Below are 12,705 nucleotides of genomic sequence, written 5' to 3' on the forward strand. Positions count from 1 at the left end.
TCTATGACTCTATGGGCAGGATTTTACAGCTTCGCTCGTCCCGAAACTGTAAAATCCCGTGCGAAGTCAACGGACCTCCCATTGTCTGCCCCACGCCCGCTCAGATTCCCGTGGCATACGGGGCGGTAAAATTCAAATACATGAGTCTATCTCCCTCGAAAGTGCAGCGCTTGCTCAGCACTGCCGGCTTCTGGCCTGGATTAAATGTTCGAGTCCATGATGGCATTTGAACCCACAACCTTTGGACCCGAGAAGCTGGAGCTCTACCATCGAGCCCAGAAGAAAACACAAAGAGATGATGGAGAGGATGATAATATATTATGGGATGGTACCTCTGAATATTGAAGATTAACCAGACTTTGGACAATATTCTTTTCTAATTCCTAAGTCTTGTTGCCTTCAAGAAAGGATAATCTTAGTACTAAAATCTGGGTGAAATGTATTTTAGATTGATCAGTTTTGCCTGTGTGGCTTTCTAAAAGTGCCCGGATGCTCTCTCTAGGTGAATATTCCCCCTTGACTGAAGGCAGGAAGCATACATCTCTGCATTATTCTATCCACAAATGATCAATTAGACATTTACCTATGAGCTGCTCACAACCTTTTTTTGACTTCAAAGATCCCAGGATTTTTTCCAAAATGGGTTTGACTGACAGGCTAATGACTGAATTATCCTGTCCACTTTGAGAATACATCACGATGAAATCTCTCGCACTTAAGGGCAGGGTCTCATTTGCAATCCCATTACAGACATCCTGACGAGGACCTCTTTTCCCTTTGATGAAAAGTCATTCCAGCTTGTAGCTAAGTAAAGGGGGCAATGAATGTCAGCTATCATCACCGCCAATAAACAAACTGTACTTCTCAGCTGCACTTAGTATTATTTAGAGACTGTGATGTGTTCTGGGCTTTTTTCTCTCTTTTGATTCCACAGCACAGACATGTGCTATCGATCTGCGGCTACCTTCAGGGAGCAGCCTTGAAGTAAACACTGGCAAAAGTCCCATTGTTGAGCTCATCCTTCGATCGTACTGCTTAATGGAAAGTGTGTGTATGTGTGTGTGTGTGTGAATGTGTGTGAGTGAGTGAATGTGTGAATGTGTGTGTGAGTGAGTGAATGTATGTGTGTGTGAGTATGTGTGTGTGAGTGAGTGAGTGTGTGTGTGTCTGTGAGTGAATATTTGCGTGTGTGAATGTGTGAGTGTGAATGTGTGTGAATGTGTGAGTGTGAATGTGTGTGAGTGATTGTGTGTGTGTGAATGTGTGAGTGTGAATGTGAGTGAATGTGTGTGTATGTGTGTGTGTGAGTGATTGTGTGTGTGTGAATGTGTGTGTGTGTGTGTGTGAATGTGTGAGTGTATGTGTGTGAGTGAATGAATGAGAGTGTGTGTGTGTGTATATGTGAGTGAATGTGTACATGTGAATATATGCATGTGTATAAGTGTGTGAATATATATGTGTGTGTAAGTGCATGTGTGTGTGTAAGTGTGTGACAGTGAATGTGTGTGTGTGTGAGAGAGTGAATGCGTGTATGAATGTGAAGTGTGCGTGTATATGTCTAAGTGTGTGTGAGAGAGTGAATGCGTGTATGAATGTGAAGTGTGCGTGTATATGTCTAAGTGTGTGTGAGAGAGTGAATGTGTGTCTGTGAGATAGAGAGAGTGTGTATGCATGTGTGTGCGTGAGTGAATGTGTGCGTGCGTGTGTGTGAGTAAATGTGTGTGTGTGAAAGAGAGTGAATGTATGTATATGTGCACGTGTGTATGTGTGTGTGAGTGAATGTGTGTGTATGTCTATATGTGTGTGTCTGCATGTGCACAGGGAAGACAAGAACTGGACACAGTATTGGTAAAGTGCCCTTATGTTCAGTGGAGCAGAGAGATTGACTTTATTACCTTGGGAGCAAAGATGGAAGTGGGGTCAAGGACAAGAGCATTTAATAGTTAGTGAAGGAGCTGGGCCCTTTTAGTAAATGAGATAGAACAGCAATTATTATGCCCAGATGCTGTCTCCAATTCAGAGTAAGTTGGTGAATTGTGGAATTAATGGCGTGCTCTCTTAACCTAGTGACACCCCACTCTCTTTCTCCTCTCCCTCTCCGTCACTTCAACTTTACAATGAAAGCCTAGAAATCGAACTGAAATCATATCATTCTATCATTAATGACCTATGATATTCAATCCCGTTTTGCCTGAGCTTTACTTCAGAAACAACCTTCCACTTTAACCGGTGGGATTGATGGACTGTTTTCCCAACTGTGGGCCCAGGATTTCACACCAGAGAAAAATATTTCAAGGTGTGTGCGTGAGAGGGATGTGTGGTCTGCTGGAATACATCAGGGACACGCGTAAGGGCTTAGCAGAGGCCTCCAGAACTGCCACGCTGTGTCCATACACTCTTACAATATCACTGAAATAGTCATTAACTCACGGTCCTTTGTGAGATCTTGCTGTGCGCAAACTGATTGCTGCAATCCCTACAACAACGATGACTTTTCAAAAAGACTTCAATGGCTACGAACTGCCATGGGACAAACTGGAGTGATGCAAGTTGCTACATAAATACAGTACTGTTTTTGAGCCACACTGCTGCTGGTGTTACTATTAAATGTTAGTATATGGTGGAGGGACAAAGCAGTAGCCTGCCTTTTACCTTCAGCAAGTTTATTCTGCATCCAGTTCAGCAGATATATAGGGGCGGGATTCTCTGAACCATGGAATAAGATAGCACCCACTTAGCAGTACAAGTTCTTTGCTATGAACATGGCCTACAGTAAACTGAAGAAGGATTGGACAGGCTTCTAAGATTTTGAAGGCAAAACCATCTTGTCCAGGTGGCCATGCTGGGCCATGAAACCTGGGGCACAATGAGGGCTTTATTACAACTGTACCTGTGTCAGAGTTTTAATGCACATTCAGGAATTAAGTATAGTGTGCTTAATTTGTGCGTTTATACATGAAGTGTTGATGTGAATCAATCTGGAGTGAAAAATACCCGGCCAGTTCAGTTCACTGCAGTGGATACCTGACATCATCGGCCATCTCTCTATTCAAGAGTGAGGGACAACCTCATTCACAGTCACAAGTTTCTGCCGTGGGTCTTCAGATGAAATGCTCTCTGGCAGAAGCCTATCGAGGTTTATAAAATCATGAGGGGCGTCGATAAGGTGAATAGCCAAGGTCTTTTCCCCCAGGGTAGGGGAGCCCAAAGCTAGAGGGCATAGGTTTAAGATGAGAGGGGAAAGATTTAAAAGGGACCCGAGGGGCACCTTTTTCACACAGAGGGTGGTGTGTATATGGAATGAGCTGCCGGACATTCAGACAGGCGCATGGATGGGGAAGGTTTAGAGGGATATGGGCCAAACGCAGGCAAAAATGGGACTTATTCGGTTAGGAAACCTGGTTGGCATGGACAAGTTGGGCTGAAGGGCCTGTTTCTGTGCTGTATATCTCTTATGAGTCTATGGGCCCGATTTTACCAACAGGTTGCGCCCGTTTTCGGGCGAGAAAACTTGGTAAAGTCGGCCGTGAGGCGAGTAGCGCGATCCACACCCACCTTCACGCCCGTTCCCTCTTTGCCAAGCGGCTAAAATGGCCACGATCGACACGACGTCAATTTAAATTCATTTGTATGCGTTTGGGGGGATAAGGGGGCAGTTATGCTGTGGGGGTGGGGCAATGTCTGTGGGGGACGGGGAGCCACTTTATCCAGCCCGGGAGCAATGTGGCAGGGTAGCGTTTATCTATTTTTTTTACTACTCATGCGCAGTTGAAGGCTCCGGTTGGAGCTGCAATGTTTCGGGTGCGATAAGCCCCACCCACAGGCTTCTGCAGCGCGATTCAGAATCGTTGCTATTTTTTCAGGCAGAGTGCGTATGGGGGCGCCGGAGAACAGGTTTAGAAGTCGGATCTGGATCACTCCCAGTTTCAGCACTTAGAATCAAAATGGTAAAATCGGGCCCTATGACTTTGTTTAACATGGGGTGCCATCACTGCCCATGTGATCTTGACAGATTGGTGACCAGATTTCCGTGACATGTTGAACCGTGAAGATCAGGACCATCTTGCCGCTGTGGCTGTCTTTCTTCTGACTTTGCAGCCAGTAGGGCGCACAGTCTTCCTTTGCCTGTTCCACCCTTGAGGACATTTTGGACCGCACTTTCTCTGACACTCACCCCTGATCTTGATGCCATGAGTGGTTCCCAACAGGAACACCACCCGATGGCATTGCTGAAGGGCTTGCCCGGGCATATAACCCTCTCCCTCATGTCAAGGTGGTGACTCACAGAGGGTGGCCTGTCATAAAACGAGTCCTGAATTGGCCGCTACGATTAAAGAAAAGCTTGACTTCTGGCCCTGGCCTGTTGTTGACTATAATTCCAGGACCTCTCTGCCTGAGTGAAAGCAAAAGACTGCAGCGTATGTGGAGAGATTCTGGACATTTGAAATCAAAAAAGAAAATGCTGGAATAGCTTAATGATGCTGGCAGCATCTGTGGACAGAGAAAAACAATTAACATTTCGAGTCCTTATGACTCTTCTTTCACCTCTGAGTCTCCATAAATCAAATCTTTATCCAGTGCGATGGTGTAAAAATCTGCAATGCTGCATCACACTAGGTTTAACAGGGGACAGTTAGTGGCTGTCAGCACTGCTGGCAAGGGTCTGACGCAGCCCCAGATAAGGGGACGTATAACTGCAAACATAGATGGCACTACCCTTTCAAAAGAAAATCGTTAAGCTAGCTCAGTTTCCATCCTGTTGATCTTTTATTAATTGGAAGGAAGATTTTCGACATAAGCTTTGAAGATTTGCCAATATATCCTAATGTCCAGCGTTTCATAGTGGATGCAATACACCAGATGGGGTCCAAACAAAGCGTTGTTCAACTGAAGCATTATCCTCTGGGTCTATATCTAACTTGTTAACTGCCTTGTTGGTTGAATGAAAGGAAATGTCTTCACAGATTTGCCAGTGTTAAATTAATTGATATTTCCCAGGTTATCCGATGAGCGGCTACTCAGGGAATTGGAGCCATTCCAATGTGCAATGTCTGTGAGTGTCCGGCGTTTATTTATAACTCCGAGCCGAACTTCCATCGTGGACCGTCTGGTGCCCGGTGCTGGGTTGTGACGCTGAGCAGCTAAACGAGGGCCTGTCCCTTTAAGAGCCCTGCACTCAGGCTCTCCCAGTGGAGGAGTGGTCTAATTAGGCGCAGCCTGCGGTCATTTGGAGGCTAATGGGTGAGGGCATTTTCTTGTTGACTGGCAGATGCTTGTAAATCTATAGCTCCTGCCTCTGAGAGGAAGCCAGAGTTTCAAGGTCAGAAAAGTCAGCAGGAAATGATTGGCTTTTACCACCAACCCCCACCTTTCATTTTGTGTTTTGACAGTTTGAAACACAACAGTTAAAATGTGACGAATATGCCCCGTGTACAAGATTTATAGATGGAAGGAGCAGGGAATGGTCTGAAAGATCCAACACTGCTTTTACTGATACCCTAGTTCTGGCGATGTTTTAAGGGGAGTTGAGGGGCTTTGTGAGAATCATAGTTGCTTTTACCTAACTTGTTAACTGCCTTGTTGGTTGAATGAAAGGAAATGTCTTCACAGATTTGCCAGTGTTAAATTAATTGATATTTCCCAGGTTGTCCGATGAGCGGCTACTAAGGGAATTGGAGCCATTCCAATGTGCAATGTCTGTGAGTGTCCGGCGTTTATTTATAACTCCGAGCCAAACTTCCATCGTGAATCATAGAATCCCTACAGTGCAGAAGGAGGCCATTTGGTCCATTGAACCTGAACCAACAACAATCCCACCCAGGCTCTATGTAAATAAAAGCAAACTTCTGAGGATGCTGGAATCTGAAACCTAAAGAGAAAATGCTGGAAAATCTCAGCAGGTCTGGCAGCATCTGTTAAAGGGTCGCCTGGACTTGAAACTTCAGCTCTTTTCTCTCCTTGCAGATGCTGCCAGAGCTGCTGAGATTTTCCAGCATTTTCTCTTGAGGTTCCATCCAAAGGCCTAACCCTGTAACCCCACACATTTGCCTCACTAATCCCCCTGACACCAAGGGGCAATTTAGCATGGCTAATCCACCTAACCTGCACATCTTTGGACTGTGGGACGAAACCGGGGCACCTGGAGGAAACCCACGCAGACACGGGGAGAACGTGCAAACTCCGCACAGACTGGAGTTCACTTCAAGGCTGGAAATGAACCTGGGTCCCTGGCACTATGAGGCAGCAGTGCCAACCACTCCACCATGCCACCCTCAGGGAGGAAGTGGAAGTAACCAAATAAGGTGGAAAAGGCGAAGGAATGGATCCACCAAGCATCTTAGGTTACTTGGCTTTTTTAGCAGTAGGGACCTGGGTTCGATTCCAGCCTTGGGTGGCTGTATGGGGTTTGCACGTTCTCCCCGTGTCTGCGTGGGTTTTCACTGGGTGCTTCAGTTTCCTCCCATGCTCCAAAGATGTGCAATATTCAGTTATGGGATGTGGGCATTACCAATGAGGCCAATCTTCATTTCCCTTCCTGAATTGCCCTTGAGAAGCTGGTAATCAGATGTTTTCTTGAATTGCTATTGGGCTGCACCATGCCAGTGCTGTGGGTCACCCACAGTGCTGTGTTACAATCCCAGCTGATGTTACTGGACATCAGTCAAGTCCCAGAACGGAACCCCGGCTCAATAGATCAGAACCTTTTTTTTTAGAGACGTGGATGAACAGAATCACAGGACTGCAAATTAACTTTCAACAAAAGAATGAAGCATTTATTCAACAAGATTTCTATTCTACACTACTCCTTCACCCCACCTATATCTTCACAGATGTGTGCAAATTTCTAAGGATAACACAAGTTACAAAATGGACTTTATCCTATAATGTTCTCAGTAACTACACAGTCCCTGTATACCAACGGGCCAACAGCAGTCAGACGGTGGACAGCAGTCCACCCTGAAACCCAGTGGCACACACCACCCAGTACAACTTATGTAGATTCCTCATCAAACCCCCCAAGATGCTTATCATTCTGTGAGCCAATTGGTCTCACAGGAGTCTGATTTCTTCCAAATGTTTCTAAACTCCACCCTCAAAAGAAACACTTTAGAATCTTCTCCCAAACAACGCTTTCTCTCAGATGCCTCATCAAGGATCCACTTCCAGGATTTCAATCTCTCCTTTCAGTATTCCGCTACTCTGTATTGCCATGTGGGTTCAAACTTTGTGGGTCCATTTATTTGGACGAAGCAGATGAGAACAGATTTACATTGTTGTGGGCAGCACGGTGGCACAGTGGTTAGCACTGCTGCCTCACAGCACCAGGGACCCGGGTTTGATTCCAGCCTTGGGTGACTGTCTGTGCGGATGTGCAGAGTTTGAACATTCTCCCCCTGTGTGTCTACTTGTGTTTTCACTGGGTTTCCTCCCATGCTCCAAAGATGTGCAAGTTAGGTGGATTGGTCATGCTAAATTGCCCCTTAGTATCCCAAGCTGTGTAGGTTAGGGGAATTAGGATTTAAGGCATCGGACAGGTTGGGGCGGGGGGGGGGGGGGGGAAGGAGGCATGGGTGATGGTGATCCACGAGCCTGGGTAAGATGCCGAGTCGTTGCAGACTCGATGGGCCAAATGGCTTCCTTCTGCACTGTAGGGATCCTATGATTCTATGAAACCTGGATCACTAGGAGCTGTGTTGTCTGCTCTGCTGCCTGAAGGGAAAGTGAAACTAAAACTGGAACACACAATAGGGATATATTTTCCCTTCTACTAATGCATACGGAGGCACCCTTACATTCTTAGCGGTATACTGAAACAGTACTTCCACAGGTGCGGCCTCAGCTGTGAGCAGTTTTTGTATTAATTCAAAGCTAACCTCAGCATGCTGGCAGTGGTGTTGCCATCAAGCCAAGGCCTCAGGCCTCCTCATCACAGCCTCAGGGTCTCCGGATTGGCCACCTGCGGGAAGATCCTGACAGGCAGACCAGGTCAGGACCTAGAAATGTCCCAACCCACACTCTCATAACTCAATGGCACAATATTCCACCGTGATGCCCCCTTGCCCTGTGTCACTTTTACCTCTGACCCCAAGACAAAGGTAACCCAGAGGATACTGACTGGATGATCCCATGGAAGATAGAGGCTTTATGGGATAATCTCCCATATGGGATTTGTGGTGTGCCGTTACCATGACAACAGCTAGATAACGACTGCTGAGCCCAAAATTCATTCATTTTTCGAATGGGACCCCCTGGACCCTCTCAAAATAGGCAGGAGACTTGTTTCCCTTATTCTGGTGAGCAGATTAAAGAGACTCTCTCAGCTCCTGTGAGAGCAGGGCCTGGGGTAAGGAGTGAGGCTTTGCGTACTGGGGGCTAATTGGGTAGCTCATTCATAGAGCCAACACTGGCATGATGGCCCGAATGGCCTCCTTTTTGTGCTCTGTGTTTCTCTGAAAACCGTGTGAATCGCAATGCCGAGGGGCCACCGACAATAATAATCACACACAGGACAATTGGACAAAAATAAAAGCACTGCCTAAGTGAGATGCATTCTATTATCATGAATAATACATTCGAAAAATGAATGAATTTTGGCTGAGCAGTCGTTATCTAGCCGTTGTCATGGTAACGGCACACCCCAAATCCCATAATGGAAGATTATCCCATAAAATACCAACAAGCTGCAGTTGCAATGGACAACCCGACAGATCCGGGCCTGGTCCTTAGGCATGTGGCACAGCTGCACTTTCAACAGATTGGCAGCTGCAGCATTGCCAACAGATGCCCGCCATAGATCCTCAGGCTGGCAATAGAACGGCAAAACTTAGCGAGGGACTGCTGCCAACAGTCCGATTAACCTTCCAGCTCTATGCCAAAGCTGTCGCCTTCCTGATGAATTATTCACTGCCGAGACAGACTTTGCTCGTCCATCACGGGGCTTTCTGCACTTTGGCGCCATCAGAATGCAGCTCAGGGCCAACCTCTGTGCCCCAACCCGATCTGTGGCATATGAAGTATAAACACAACATTGGGAAGATTAAATCAAACACAATCCTGAGTGCTATTTTTGAACACAATGTATGTGTAAAAACAGAAAATGCTGGAAATGCTCAACAGGACCAGGGAACAGGAAACTTTCCCTTTTGTTCCTCTCCCCATTCCCACCCTCCTTTCCTGCCTCTCATTCATATGAAATCTCTGACCTCTCTAACCTCTGTCCCTGACCTCTCTAAGGGCGGCACGGTAGCACAATGGTTAGCACTGCTGCCTCACAGCTCCAGGTACCTGGATTCGATTCCCAGCCTGGGTCACTGTCTGTGTGGAGTTTGCACGTTCTCCCTGTGTCTGCGTGGGTTTCCTCCGCGTGCTCCGGTTTCCTCCCACAGTCCAAAGATGTGCGGGTTAGGTTGATTGGCCGTGCTAAATTGCCCCTTAGTATCCTGGGATGCATAGATTAGAGGGATCAGCAGGGTAAATATGTGGGGTTATGGGGATAGGGATAGGGTCAGTGCAGACTTGGTGGGCCGAATGGCCTCTTTCTGCACTGTAAGGATTCCATTCTATTCTAACAGTTTCCACTTCCGGCACTAAGTTATCAACTTGAAATATCGGGCAGAATCTTGAGACTTTCCGAATCGCCCCCTTTGTCCTCTTAACCATTGCAACTGTATATTGTTGGTGGGGGTCTGTTTAGCTCAGTTGGTTGGACAGCTTGTTGGTGATGCAGAGTGATGCCAACAGCGTGGGTTCAATTCCATTACGTGCTGAGGTGTTTCATGAAGATCCCACCTTCACAGCTTGGTATGGCTCCTGCTCTGTCCAAGACCGCAAAAAATTACAAAGGATCGTGAATGAAGCCCAGTCCATCACACAAACTGGAGCCCCCCAGCCCCAGGACTGCTCACCCTTGTTGCTGATTGGCCTGCATTCACATGCTCGCACTCCATTGGTTCCGGTCAGGTCACGTGGTCTGGCAAGGGTCACCCCTTAAAGGGGCCACGCCACCGCACATAGCATTTTGCTTTTGCTTACATAAAGCAACAAAGCAGACTAGTGGCTGAGGCATCGAACTAACAACGTGAACTTTACTCTATGTTTTTGGAGTTTGAAACATTTGTTTGCACATACCTCAACGTTAAGGTTCCTCATGTTAGGACTCAAAAGTAAAAGGAGGAAAGACTTGTATTTAAACAGCATTCTGCCCAACCTTAAGACATCCCAAAGCACTTGCAGTGAATTGAACCCGAGTTTAAAGTGTAGTCACTGTTGGAATGTAGGATACAGAAAACGTGTGACAATCTTCTCTTATTGATGGTGCTAGTCGGGGGATAGATATTGAACACTGCATTCCATCATTCAGTCACCCAAAACCAAAATCAATCCACACCTGCATTATTCATAGAAACATAGAAACTAGAAGCAGGAATAGGCCATTCGGCCCTTCGAGCCTGCTCCACCATTCATTTTGATCATGGCTGATCATCAAATTCAATATCCTGATTCCCCCTTCTCCCCATATCCCTTGATCCCTTTAGCCCCAAGAGCTATATCTAATTTATTCTTGAAATCGGACAATGTTTTGGCCTCAACTACTTTCTGTGATAGTGAATTCCACACATTCACCACCCTCTGGGAGAAGAAATTTCTCCTCACATCAGTGCTAAAAGGTTTATCCCTTATCCTCAAACTATGAGCCCTAGTTCTGGACTCCCCCACCATTGGAAACATTCTTTCTGAATCTACCCTGTCTAACCCTGTTAGAATGTTATAAGTTTCTATGAGATCCCCTCTCACTCTTCTAAACTCCAGTCAATATAATCCTAACCGACTTAGTCTCTCCTCATATGACAGACCTGCCATCCCCAGGAATCAGCCTTCACTGTACTCCCTCCATAGCAAGGACATCCTTCTTCAATGTTTTCAACCTTTTTCCATCAGATAGTGAGAACTTTGAAGAAAAAGTTTAAAGTTTATTTATTAGTCTTACAAGTAGGCTTACATTAACACTGCAATGAAGTTGCTGTGAAAATCCCTTAGTCACCACACTCCGGCGCCTGTTCGGAGGGAGAATTTAGCATGGCCAATGCACTGAACCAGCACGTCTTTCGGACTGTGGGAGGAAACTGGAGCACCAGGGGGAAACCCACGCAGACATGGGGAGAACATACAGGTTCCACACAGAGAGTGACCAAGCCGGGAATCAAACCCGGGTCCCTGGCTCTGTGAGGCAGCAGTGCTAACCATTGTGCCGCCATGCTGCCCTTCAAGAATGTGAGCAGAGGTTCCATATCATATCGCCTCTGATCCACCCGCCCCACCATCAACTCAGCACAAGGTGGGCAGACCAGGAAACAATCTTCACCCATGTGCACTCTCTGGCATCAAGCTGGTATCAAGCTGGCATTACCCCCACCCCGACATGACCCTCCCACCCCAAACACTGCACTGAGCTTCATGCTCCCCTGGGAGTACTGCTCACAGGTGCACACCTTCTGGGTAGTCATGTTTTGCGCTGTTCTGACCTCACACCGGCGTGGGTGTATTCGTTGACGTGGGGGTAAGATTCCAGTGTATGGGCCTAATAATGAGATGCTAATTTAGTACACTGAGGTTCCCGACGTTGAACAGTGGAAAATGCGGGCCCACCACTGACGGGGGGAGGGGATAATCACTTCCTATTTTTATGTCGCTGTGAGAAGCGACTTTGGCCATCTGGTGATATTCTTCACTCTCGGTGTCAGATCTGCCCAATGTGAACAGGAGCTGAAAATCCTGACCACTCGCACCACTGCTGATGTTACCGACACATCCTGATCTACATTACACAATAATATATCTATTCTATTAACTCATTAGACTACACTCACCACCACAAACAGTGCACTATATCCTGTGCGTGTGTGTGTGCGTGTGTGTGTGTGTGTGGCGTGTGCGTTTGTGTGAGTGAGAATATGGTTTATGTGTGTGCAGTGGTGCACATGTCTGTGTATCTGTGAGTATGAGTGAGTGTCTCTGTGTACGAGTTATGGGTGTGTGTGTTTTGTGTGTGAGAATGTTTGGGCTTGGGTGAGTGGGTGTGTGTGTGTGTATGTGTGAGTTTGGTTTTATGTGTGTGTGTTCATGCACGTGTGTGCATCTGTGGGTATGAGTGAGCATGTGTGTGTCTGTGTGTGTGTCTGTGTGTGAGTGTGTGTGTGTGTAAGTGAGTGTATGTGATGAGAGTGTGTGTGTGAGTATGATTTTGTGTGTGTGTGCATTTGTGTAAGTGAATGCATGTGATGTGTGTCTGTGTGTCTGTGTCCGAGTGTGTGTGTGTGTGTGTGTGTGTGTGTGAGAGTGTGTGTGTGAGAGAGAGAGCGAGCGAATGTGCATGTGTATGGGAGTGAGTGATTGCAGTGAATCTTGCTGCAAGGTACTGGTAAGACCACACCTGGAATACTGTGAGTAGTTAGAGTCTCCTTATTTAAGGAAAGATACTAGTTCATTGGAGGCAGTTCAGAGATGGTCACTAGGATGCTCCCCGGTTGGAGGGATTGTCTCATGAGGAAAGGTTAAACAGGTTGGGATTCTACTCATTGTAATTGAGAAGAATGAGAGGAGATTTCTTTGGAACATATCGGATTCTTAAGGGGCTTGAGAGGGTAAATACTGAGAGGATGTTTCCCCTCAGGGGGTGTCTAGGACCAGAGGACGTAGTCTCAGAGT

This window comes from Mustelus asterias, chromosome 19, assembly GCF_964213995.1.
Source record: "Mustelus asterias chromosome 19, sMusAst1.hap1.1, whole genome shotgun sequence".
Classification (NCBI taxonomy): domain Eukaryota; kingdom Metazoa; phylum Chordata; class Chondrichthyes; order Carcharhiniformes; family Triakidae; genus Mustelus; species Mustelus asterias.